This window comes from Labeo rohita, chromosome 3, assembly GCF_022985175.1.
Source record: "Labeo rohita strain BAU-BD-2019 chromosome 3, IGBB_LRoh.1.0, whole genome shotgun sequence".
Lineage (NCBI taxonomy): Eukaryota > Metazoa > Chordata > Actinopteri > Cypriniformes > Cyprinidae > Labeo > Labeo rohita.
In genome coordinates this window covers 37687880-37700698 of record NC_066871.1, presented here as the reverse complement: position 1 = coordinate 37700698, position 12819 = coordinate 37687880, and the positions used below count along the sequence as shown (strand labels likewise).

General features: G+C 36.4%; 1 protein-coding gene across 1 annotated transcript in view; it reads left to right on the top strand.

Moving 5' to 3' along the window:
* The window catches only part of prkcab (protein kinase C, alpha, b), a 171867-nt gene that overhangs the window by 11679 nt on the left and 147369 nt on the right, over positions 1–12819 (top strand).

Here is a 12819-nt window from a genome sequence, read left to right as displayed (position 1 = left end):
CCCAAATGCTATGTGTCACAGCAGACAAGGCTTGTGGGAAGGATTTTGAAGACATGGCTGACACCTTACAGCGATGTTAACCTCGTTACGAGAGCAGCCCTAAATTTGCTCGGTTGTTTCATGAACACGTATGATGGCTTGAAGTTGTCATGAGGTTGCCTTTGTTGTGACAGTGAACCTTAATTTCCAAATGTGCTTCCAAGATCCAAGATGTGACTCGGATGAAAATGTTACTTAAAAAAAAAAAAAAAAAAACTGTTCTTTCATTGCCTCAGAAACTTAAATAACATATAACTAAGAACTCTATTAAGCATTGTTGAGGAGAATGTTGAGGAGAAATAGACACAAATGAGGGGAATTTGATGAGAAAAGTTTGAGTTCATATTGAGAACGTTGACCTTTAATTGCATTTACATGCACTTCAAGTGTAAAATATTGTAATTCTGAGTTCTGAGCACATGAATGAACAAACAAAATCATATTTACCAGCGGGAAACTCTGAATTCTAGATAATACGTAAGTTTCCGAGTTGTGACGTTGAAAGTGGCGTGTCGATTTAAAATATTGAAAACTGTCCCAGTATGAGACCAGTGAGTGGAACGCAAGTCTGTAGTTGATTATAAAGAATGATTTTGCAAGTTATTTTCATTTTATATGATGTGAAGTTGTGATACCTGTGATAGACAACAAGGTTGTTAATTTCTCAACTTTCACAATTTGCTAATTGTGTAACACATACATTTACCATCTATAAATAAATTATAGAAATGAATAATTTTCAGATTTGAAATTCACATGTAGTTTTGTTGGGTTTACAGTGTTTCAGATTTGAATCTGTGACATGTAATAATATCAAATGGTCCATGTTTCCCAAATGCAATTGAAGGCAGCATCAGATTTCTTCAGCCAGCATTAGCCAGCCAATTGGCCAGTTACTCTTGTCGTTCCACTTAGTATTAGTTTCAAAATCTACACACAGCCTTGTCAATAGATGCACATTTTTTGGTTTCAAATTCAAATTTGGTTTGTTTTTTTGTGAATTTTGATGTAATTTTGTGTGTAAACAGAGTCCAGTTAAAGGTATAATCCATATTCCTCCCTCATTCTCACTGTTTAGTATTGAAATGAATAGTACTTTCAATGTGAGATGATGATAGACTAATAATATGCTTATTCTATATGGGAGCTGACATGCTTAAACCACTTAACCAGAGTAGTACTAGTCACCATACCCCAACTAATAACATTTTGCTTGCCATACCACAGCATATATTGACCAGTGCACCATTAAAAAATTTTACAAATTTCTTTGCTATTGTGTATTGTTTATATCAGCTATTATTTGTTATTGGTATTAAAATCCCATATTGGTAGAATCTTATGAAAAATTCCTTACTGCTTGTTTAGAGAAAAAAGTTCATATATTAAAGAGATGCCATTTGTGATTTTTCTTTTATATGAGTATATAATGTTATGTTAATAATTAATATTAGCGTCTTGATGAATGTTGACAGAGTTTGGCTGTTGCCGCATTGAGCTCTCAATTGTAGTGTAGGAGGGGAGCATTTCACCTCATCTCAGAGTACAGCTGAGCTCATTAACCAATCAGCCAGCAGAAGTGAGGGGGCGGCGAACACGAGCTGTGATGAGAACGTGAAACAATAAACACGTTACACAACGGCCAGTGCTCCGTCTCAGAAGTGGAACTCTTAAGATGGTTTGCACTGTTATTACTTATAGCTAATAGTAGGGTTTTCTGTGCTCCTGTAGTGTAGAATAATGTTAGTTTGACACAGTGTTTCCTGCTGGGAGAACACAAGCTTCACATCGCTTAGTGTAAATGACACAAGCTGTAGAAGTTACACAGCTGCTGCAGAAGTTGATGTGGAAATAAAGTTGGAAATAAAAATGGGTTTGCTGACAGATAAGTGCCAAACTGTGGATTTTTTTTTCTGTAATGCTGTTTTGTTAATATAATATTGTTTGATAGGTGTTTCTAGGCAGATTTTTACATGCATGCTTTTGTAGTAGTTAATTACCTTAATTACCCCAGCCTGCCATAAATATAAATATAAATGTCTTTCATGTTCCAGATTTATTTTCACAGCCACCTTTGAATCTATTTATTAGGGGTGCCAATATTAGTGGAGGGCACTGTCTACAAGAGACCACAATATTAAAGGAGAATATGTACTCATAATAACATACTCACCCCCTTGTCATCCAATATATTCATGTCTTTCTTCAGTTGTAAAGAAATTATGTTAGTATAGTAATGCCAAATATGCATTACTATACTCCGGCTAATTACATGTAAGCGTGAACTCGTGAACCGGAAAAAAAACTGAGTTCAGGGAGAGCAAGACAAGAGCATTTGACATTACAAAGTATATAAATTGTATTTTTTAAATGAAAATAACTGATTGTTTTGCCCTTCTTCGGCTGAGATCATTTACAACTGCATTTGGGATCGTTTGAAGCTGCATTTGAACTGCAATTTGGAAGCATTGAAGTCCACTATATGAGGAAAAATCCTGAAATGTTTTCCTCAAAAACCACAATTTCTTTACAGCTGAAGAAAAAAAGACATGAACATCTTGGATGACAAGGGAGTACATTATCTGTAAATTTTTGTTCTGGAAGTGAACTTCTTCTTTAATATCATTCTCAGTCGTGTGGATCAGTGCCAAAAATAGCCACAATTATGTTCATTTGAACTTTTCCCCAGTGATTTGAAGTCACTGAAAACTAAAGAGAGATATCAACCATTCTCTGGACACATGGCATTTTTCAAAGATTGTAATTGTTGTTTATCCTTCTTAGCTCTTAGAAGCTTTTGAGATTCAGCAAAAAAACTAATTGTGAGTTAGATGTTCTCATGATCCTCTTGTTTTGTTTTGTCCAAAGCTACAGCATCTGGATTTGAATGTTAGTCTAATTCTACAGGGAATGGTAACTGTTTTGGACATAAAATGTTTTGATCCATCTCTGCTTGTTTATAGTTGCCATCCTTTCCTTACATTTTAAGTGCTGGCCTGCCTGTCCTCATGTTCAGTTTGTTTGGGTTTTATTAAATGTGTTTTGAATGATATAAGTAAAAGTGGACATTGAAAAATAAAGGTGTTTTTTCAAAGGTGAATGTCAATCCACATTTGAAGGTGGTAAAAACGTATTTTGTGTCTTGCTAATGCATTCTGATGTGTCCCGGCTAAGAGTGAAGTACCGCCTACTCACCTAAAACACAATTATTGCTCCAAAACAAGGGTTTTAAACTTCACTGATTAGGTGCATTAAGTGATTAAGTTTGCTGATTTTATGTCAAGCACACCATTGGTTTTGTGCTGCAAAGCCAAATATTTTCATGCCTATTTCACCAATTAACCCCACAAATAAAAAATGTTTGATCTTCTATCAGATTACTCACCGCTGTCACACAAGACTTCAATCAGTCTGAGCCCCCATTATTTTCCATTTACATCATGCATCTAAAAAGAAACTGCTAATTCAAGCCGAGTCATTCAACATATCCTCTGAGTGACACCAATGACATTAATTACAGTGAGAGTAATGGCTTGCTCCGTTAGCTCTAATTATGTGTAATGCGACTCATGCCTCTTCCAGAGCATCAACAGCTCGTCACATGAATGAAGCGCTCTGTTGCCAGGGTAACGGCTCATCTGGGTGCGTGATGGAGTCATAGCTGCGGCTGCGATGAGGGGAAATGCTGGTGATGTCACAGCGCTCCCCCCGCACAGGCCGCCGCGTCCAGCTGCCCTGAGTCACCGCATATGACAGCACACATTTATGACAGTGTTTGCAAGACTATTGATTTGTTTTATGCCTGTAATCATAAACACTACACATTCACAATTACACACAACCCTCTTAACCTACGCACTTCATTCAAACAGTGTTTTGTAAACATTTGCTTTTACCTGTGCTTACATTGATAAAACATCTCCATTCTCTTAATAGACATAAATACACAAATATCATTTAGATTTATTCATTTAACAGATACTTTTTTGACTAAAGCAACTTACAAACAAGGAATACACCAACCCATTGATCTTAATTAGGCAATAACTGAGAAGTGCTAGCAATACAAGTTTCAAACATTGTTCAGAATAGTACAAGCTAGAACAGGAAGGGGTGTAAGAAGTAGTGAAAGCAAAGAAGGTTTTTTTCTGCTTTTCAGGCGTCTTGTGCATGTATTTTTAGTTTATTTCTTAATGAAACAGTACTTGTGTCTACTGAATAAGTTTATTGTTAGTTCCCACATAGGAGGTGATGTTTTCGCTGCCTTGCGCAACGTTCCTTAAAAGTTCCCGAAAGGTGAAGAAAATCCTGAACCTTTACAGAATGTTACGGGCATCATTTTGGTTATGAAAGTTCTGCAGTTAAAGATTCCTTATACATTGCTCTCCAAAAGTTTGGAAACACCCCTGGCAAAGTGTGATTTTGGACGATATCAGCATAAATCCTTATCATATTTTGGTGCAAATACATTAAAGTAACTTGACATTATCATTGAAGACCAGCAATAATCATTTTCATTTTCATGACATAATAATGGCAATATATACATGTCAAAGTCAGACATGCCCCTTTGTTAGCTGTGAAGCCTGGTTACTGGTTTAAACTTGGCCCAGGTTTTTAAAAGATTTTTGGGTAAGCACAGCTTAATAGCTTTAACAATTGATTGCCAATTAGATTTAGAATACAATGAATTTAGGCCCAGATTATGCAGAGCTGTAATAGCTGCTAACGGTGGATATTTTGATGAATTTTATTTTTTTTTATGTATAAACTGTTTATGTAATAAAATATGTTTTCGTAGTTTGTGTTGTCCCTTATCAGTGCAAAATGATCACAAATTAAAAAGGATTCATGCCAATATTGTCCAAATCCCCACTTTTCTAGGAGTGCAGTGTATGACTTTAGGGCAGCCCAAACTTGGTCCTGGAGGCCCAGTGTCCTGCAGAGTTTATCTCCAACTTGCCCTCAACACATCTGCCAGGAAGTTTCTAGTATGCCTAGTAAGAGCTTGATTAGCCGGTTCAGGTGTCTCTGCTTTAGGGGATGTTCCATTTTGCTATTCTGTATTGGTTATTCCATGGTCACATCTCGGAGACGCCTATTTGATGTGTGCATTTACATCTGCAAGATGTATTTTTTAGGTTGTTTGCTCATCTGCAGTACGTCTATTGGACATTTCCTATCAGATGTCAAATAGACATCTATTAAATGTCTTTAAGATGTTTATGATTTAGAATGTATGTAAAACATGACATGACATACTGACATACTGACATATTACAGACATTTGCCAAATGTTTGTACACAGCAGATGCTTTCCAGATCAAGTGATCCTTAACAGACATCTTGAATACATCTTGATTAATATATTTTCGATTATTCGACATTCAAATTTTGTATTTGTAATGAGTGCATAAGCATGGGTTTTGATGCTCATGGTCGCTGCTGAGTATGGAGATCGCTAAATAAGGGCTTAAACGAGATTTGAAAATAGGAAGAGAGTCACTCTTACGAATGTCTTGTGGAAGTGAATTCCACAGATAAGGAGCAGCATAGCTAAAAGCTCAAGAACCCGTGGAAACCAGACGTGTACGAGGAAGAACTAGAGATCATGTAGGCGATGATCTAAGAGTTTGAGAGGGAGTATATGTTAAGAGTAGGTCAGATAAGTAAAAAGGAGCCAGGTTATGTAATGCCTTATAAACAAGAAGTAAAATTTTGAATTCGATGCACTGTTTAGCAGGAAGCCAGTGCAGTTGTTGAACAGGCCATATGTGTTCCATAGTAGGAGTTCAAATAATTATTTGTGCTGCTGAGTTCTGCACTAACTGTAACCTGTGTAAAAGTTTAATATGATGACAATAAAAAAAGAGCATTACAATAGTCAATATGTGACGTGACAAGAGCATGGACCATAATAGCAGTGCTCCTCATTGAGAGGGATGAGCAGAGGTGATTAATATTGTGTATGTGATAATGATCCATCCGAGTAACCTTATTGATATGTGCTTAAAAAGTTTGTCCTGGAGTAATGAGTACTAACTATTGTCCTGGATAACACCCAAGCCCTTTACCTTTGTTGAGGAAGTGATTATAGAACCATTGATACATATTAAAAAATCACTGGTCTTCGACAAATTATTTTTTGTACCAACAAAAAGCATTTCTGTTCTGCTACTGTTTAGTCTAAGAAACTTACTTGAAAACCAAGCTTTAACTTCAGTCAAACAGAGTAGAAGATGAAGGAAGTTTAAAAGTAGTTTTTGAAGACAGATAGAGCTGGGTGTCATTGGTGTAACATTATAAATGAATACCATATTCCCTGAAAATGTTTTCAAGGGGGGCGTAGATAAATGATAAATAACAAAGGGCCCAGAACTGAACCCTCTGGGACACCTGTAGTAATACTGTATTATGATTTAGATTTAAACTGAGTAATTTAGTTGAACAAACTAAGTACAACCCGAGACAGAAGATGTGAACCAAGCCAGAGAAGTACCTTCAATTCCAATGGACTGCAATCTAACAAAATTTCATGGGAAATAGTGTCGAACGCTGAAGTTAAATCAAGGAGAATCAAAATAGATAGCAGTTCTGAGTCAGCCACTATCAATAAATCATTAAATTGACAGATTAATAAAATTGATTCATTTTGTAATTATGTTGCTTTTTGGTGTGTTTTATGGTTCTGTTGTTAGTCACAGAATGTCGGAGGAAATGCCTTTTGTGTTCAGCGGCAAACAGAGTAAACATTACATGAGAAGTCAAGTCAAATCAAATCAAGTCAACTTTATTTATAAGGTGATAAGTAATAGTAAATCCATTTTAGAAATGTAATTCATTTTAAGGGTTTAAAATGTAGTTTTGTTTAGCATTATGTATGTATGGTTCCTAAACAGGACCAAAAACTAACATTCTAGGTTGGTCTCCTAGATCTTGCAAATGTTTTTGGAATGTAGTGTGCAGGCCTATAGGGAACGTTCTATAGTACTAGTCCCCAAAATGTACTGAATGCTCCCTGAAGATCTGCCAGTAACATCCCCCAATGCTTTAAAGAACTTGACGTTGTGACTGTCTTGGAATGTTCTGGGAACATTACCATCTTCTTGACACCGTTCTGAGAATGTTCTGGAAAAGTACAATTTCTAGTGGGGTTATACATTGCACATATGGCCATCATGATGCGTCACAGGTTTTGTGACTGTCAGGGATATGATGTTCTCAACACAGTCATTTTTAGGTTGCTGACTACTTAAGACAAGGGCTCAGCTAATGAGCAGCATCAGAGGGGCGGGCTAATTAGCGCCCATTCTGCGGATTCATTTAGGCAGAGCTGTGCACAGAGAAATACGTGCACACACACACACATGCACACACAAGCCTGTCAACACAGTCATCTATCAGCTCAGAGCTGGTAATGATGCTGATTTCATGATGTGACCTTTGCTGAAGGCATTACTGTCTGCTAATGGAAATAATAGAGCATAAAACAACATGAACCAGAACTCTAAGTCACATTATTCACTTTATTATTTATATTATTGAATTATTATTTTTTGTTTAATTCTTTCATTTTCAATACCTTAAAAAAATAACGGAAATAAAAATTCTTCATTTCTTCATGAACTACAAGTATTTAATTCACTGGATTATTCAACAATATAGGCATTGCCACATGGTTATTTAACATATAAACCATTTTTTCAGCAAAAAAATACTTAGACTGAAATGTAATATTCTGTGTATGATTTAGTTAAAAATCACATCCCTGGATTTTTTTTTTCCTGTAGAATACATATACAGAACAGGTGAAAATGTGCTGGTGTAAATTGGTTCTGCATATGTTTCCTTCTCATGCTGAAGCTCATACTGACCTAAAGTGCATGACAGCATGATTAATGAGGCTCTAAAGTAAGAATCGCAAGCATCAGCTGTTCTTATTCCACAAACACACTGGCCTTTTATGCTTCAGAAAAGTTGTACTTTATATTTGGAACTTGTGGAACCATTAGCCTACATTTCTGTCAGCCTGTTATTTGTTTTAATTAATTTTTTTTATTTTTTTGTTCAGCACATAATAAATAACATCTTATTAAATTAGCATTTGATTAATGTTTGCTCTTGAAATCAGCATATGCATTGTTGTGCGTAATTTAAAATTATTTATTTGCAGTTACATTCAGTTAAAGCACTTGTGCTTTATTAAAGGAGAAGTCCACTTCCAGAACAACAGTTTACAAATAATTTACTCACCCCCCTGCCATCCAAGATGTTCATGTCTTTCTTTTTTCAGTCGTAAAGAAATTATGTTTTTTGAGGAAAACATTTCGCTTGTCTTTTCTTACTCTGCCTGGACTGTTTTTGTTCTGGTTCATGACAGTTAGGGTATGTCGAAAAACTCCCATGTCATGTTCTCCCTCAACTTTGAAATCGTCCTATATCGCTGTTTTACCTTTTTTGTTAAGGGTGTTTGATCTTCTTTGCTTGTTCACTTTGCAAAGACTGGGTCGGTACTTCTGCAGCGATGTAGGATGAATTTGAAATGATTTTTGAATTTGAGGGAGAAAATACAATTGGAGTTTTTCGACATACCCTAAATGTCTTGAGCCAGAATACACAGGGTTCAGGGAGAGAAAGGCAAGATGAGTGTTTGAGATTAAAAAGTATTTAAATTGTATTTGTGTAATGAAATTAACCGATCGTTTGGCTAGATAAGACCGTTCTTCCTCGGCTGGGATCATTTACAGCCGCATTTGGGATCGCTTGAAGCCGCATTATACTACATTTGGAAATTCAAAATCGGGGCACCATACTAGTCCATTATATGGAGAAAAATGCAGAAATGTTTTCCTCAAAAAAACATAATTTCTTTACGACTGAAGAAAGAAAGACATAAACATCTTGGATGACAAGGGGGTGAGTACATTATATCTGAATCTTTGTTTTGGAAGTGGACTTCTCCTTTAAGCATCATCGCTAAACTACTTTATTAATACCTATCCATTACTACATTTCACTATCCATTTTTTCTGATTAATTCAATGATTTTATGTAAAATTTTAGGTTACTTTTTAATAACTACTCATGTTTAATGCATTATGGTGTTGTTGTTTTAATGTTTTTAATTTGCTGCAAAACAAATTGCTCCCAAATTAGCAACAGTAAAAGTAAAGTAAACGAGTTAGTAGTTAATCATTTTAAATCGGTTAATGCATTCATTTAAAGTAAGCCGACTGCTACAGTAGCTTGCTGCGTTAGCAAATATAAGTCTTATCCAAATTCTCCAACTAAAAACTAAAAGTCTGGCCCTAGTGTCATGTATTTATTGTGAATGTGTGTGAACAGGATGTGTTGTACTATGATGCATTAATAAGACACACCTTGCAGCACTGAATCATTTCTGCTGTCATCGTTCTCTTTACCTGTCTGTGCAGGAGTGTCTCTTTCATTATCATACATACATACACCTAAACACACATCAGGTTGTCTCACCACCTTTGCTGTCACACGTCCTGTGTGTCCTCACCTCTCTCTCTCTCTGCTGGGAGACAGTTGAACCCCGACTGGGATCTGGCAGTGTGAACATACTAATTGAAGGCACTTCTCCCCTCCAGCTGTGAGCTTCCCTACAGCCTCCCTGTGTCCTCTGAAAGCAGATAACAACGATACAGTCAATCTGCTATACATGCATATATCAGCTTTCATTTCCATTCACGCAAATCTGAATGCCATCTCTTCTGTCAATCTGAGTTTATGTTCTAACCAGCCACAATCATCATCACAATATCAGCATTTTATTAGCTGATGCCAGAATACTAATTAAATTTGACTTTTGATACCAACGTTGATGCCACTGTCTAATTGTGTTGCACAACTCTTCTTTATTCGAAAAGAATAGTTAAATACTTACATATGAAATGCATGAAACAAGCCGTCAAGTGTTTCCCAATTAAAGGCACAGTAAGCAATTTCTGGGAGCCATTGTTGATATTTTAAATGAATACTCAAAAAACACACCTCTGTCCAAAAGAAACACACCAATCCCTTCATTGCTCACAAACATGCTATGCAGCACAAACAAACATATTTCTTATGATCAGGTCCAAGCTCCCTATGTCACATGGTAGACCAACTAACAATTTACAGACATTACAAGAACTACGATAATGCAAATGTAGAAAACAATAACTGCAGCATAAAAATCGACATGTAACAGAAGCTGTGAACAACTTTGCTGTCAAACAAGGAAAAAAAACATAGGACGGGACTCGATTTTATTAGTTGGTTGTGGAATGGGTTGTGAAATAAAAGCATTGCATATTGGAATGAAGGCAGATCTGAATTGGTTTAACTTAAATGTGGCCTTGTATCTGTCATAGATGCCAAGTGAGTCATATGCAAGTGCAATTCAAGTAAACATCCGAAAATTGCAAAGCTAAATGCAAAACTAATCAAAACTAAATTACACCATAAGAAAAAAAAAAAACAATAGAAAAACTGAAAATGCACTGTTAATATTCTGCCAGAAAATAATCTAAGTTTACTGATATTTCTTTTAACCATAAAACACAACTAGTAATTGAAAATATGGACAAAACACCTGTGAAAAATCAATATGGAAAATTCCTTCATATTAACACAATACTTCAAGCCATAATTGTACATACTATTCTTAGAGTGATAACTAGTTGCTGTAATTTTGTTGCTCTGTATATTTCATTTTCAGCAATGACAGAACAATTGCATGTGGAAACCTGCCATGTCATGACTAATTCAGACACAGTGTAAATGTTTTGGCCTGCTGAAGTTGGATAGGTTGTTGTGAGCTGCCTAGAGTGTTATTTGCTATGGTTTTGACATGTTAACTGAGCGGCTCTGAGCCCTAAAGCTGTCTTAATGGAGTGTGAACTCAGGAGTGAATCGAAATCCCGGTATGTCTTTATCCAGCTGCAAATCTGTCGGATTAGAGCAACAGTCTTGTGCTTAATGACTGATGTGAAATCTGAGCACATGGACTTTAGTGCTCTCACTGCTGGATATGATAGTTGGCTTTTCTTAGGACTTCTGATCTGAAGTGCAGTCTTGTTTAGACTAGAGATATGCATTCTCCTTTGTCAGCAACAGGTTTGTAAACACCTGTGTTCCTGCTGTGGTTGTTTGATTTCATGTTGGTTAGGATATTCCCTGAGAAACTACAGTAGATGCTTATGGAGAATGTAGGCAGGAAAACAAGTTAATAGATTTTGGTAAGAGATCTATAGTGTTTAGACAAACCCCTGGAGCTAATGTCTATCAAGCACTGCTGCAAGTTCAAGTTTTGAAGTCAGACACTAATGTTTTAGCTGTAGTGTTTTTGCTCATTTCAGAGTTGTGACATTGTAATTCTGTTCTTGCATACTGAAAACAATCTCTGAATGTTTTTTTCTTTTTCTTTCCTTTCTTTTCTTTCAGGGAATAAGATCTTTAGACGCTTGTTGTTACATAAGGTGGGGCTTTGCTGCTGTTTATGTGGCTTCACATGTGTCCACCCGCTCTTCCCACAATCCTCCTTTAATTAAATTCACTCTCCCACAGCTCAGATAAACACAATGTTCTGAGAGAGTGCCGTCCATATGCCTCTTCCTCTGCCATTGTGCGCGTGCTGAAGAATTCATCAGAGGGAAATGGGCACATTTTGTGCTTCCAGACCAAAGTGTGTTCAAATCTCTATGTTCTGGCTTTATTTCTTCATTGTTTGGAAGCAGCATAATAATCACTTAATATTCCAACTGATAGCTCATTCAGAAAGCCTTCATCAGAAAAAAAAAATACAATTACAAAACTTAATATGTAGGGATGGGAATCATAAGAAATATAATTTTGGTTCCAAATATGAATGAACAATTCTTGTTAAATGTGAACAGTGCCAGGAGTTCATACCATAAAACTTGTAGAGTTGCCTACTATTTCAGTCATTGTATTTAAAAAAGTACAGTAAGCTGTACACAGTTTGCATTGCATTCTAATCAGGAAGCCAGTTTTTGATAATGTTTATTCTGTTCTTTAGCTTTGTGGTTATTTCTTCTGCGTGTTTATTATGTGAGCTGGTTTTTAGCTGTTATTTGCATTTTATCCACTTGATATTTGGTTGAAGGAAGGTTTAGTTTCCTCCATGCAGGAATAGAAGGCTATCCATCATTTCATGGAGGTTTGCTCCAGCGCTCCTCCCAGCTTGTTCACGCAGGCTGTTCTCGGCTCGGTTAATAGGACAGCACAACAAATGGGCCTCCATTCGGCCTCCGCAAATACCAATTAGAGCGCTGGGTGCTGCCGTGAGACCCTGCAACGTGTGGGCGGCACCATATGGACTGCTTCATCCACGCTCATAATATATTATATTACAGGAGTCTCCTGTAATACTAACAAATGTGTCATGGGGTTTCTCTCTGGTCTGCGGCCAGTTATTATATTAAGCCCATAATTATAATGTTTCGGTGTGAAGAGAAAATCTGAAACCAGCCAGTAGAATCATAGGACCCAATTATTAAGAAACAATAACATGGAAAATAACGTGTTGCAACACTGTAACCAGCTGCAGGTGTTTTACAGGTTTAGCGCTGATGGAGATAAATGTGAATTCATCACAGAAGCTCAGGTTTTAGGTACATGAAGATGCTGGGCTGTTTGTAAGATTTGTTCTTTTGGTAAATGGAGAACAACGGTATGATTCTAAACCCCGGATTTACAAAATCAATATACAAGAGTGACTGTGTAAAGGATCTAATCATGGTCTTACTTTTT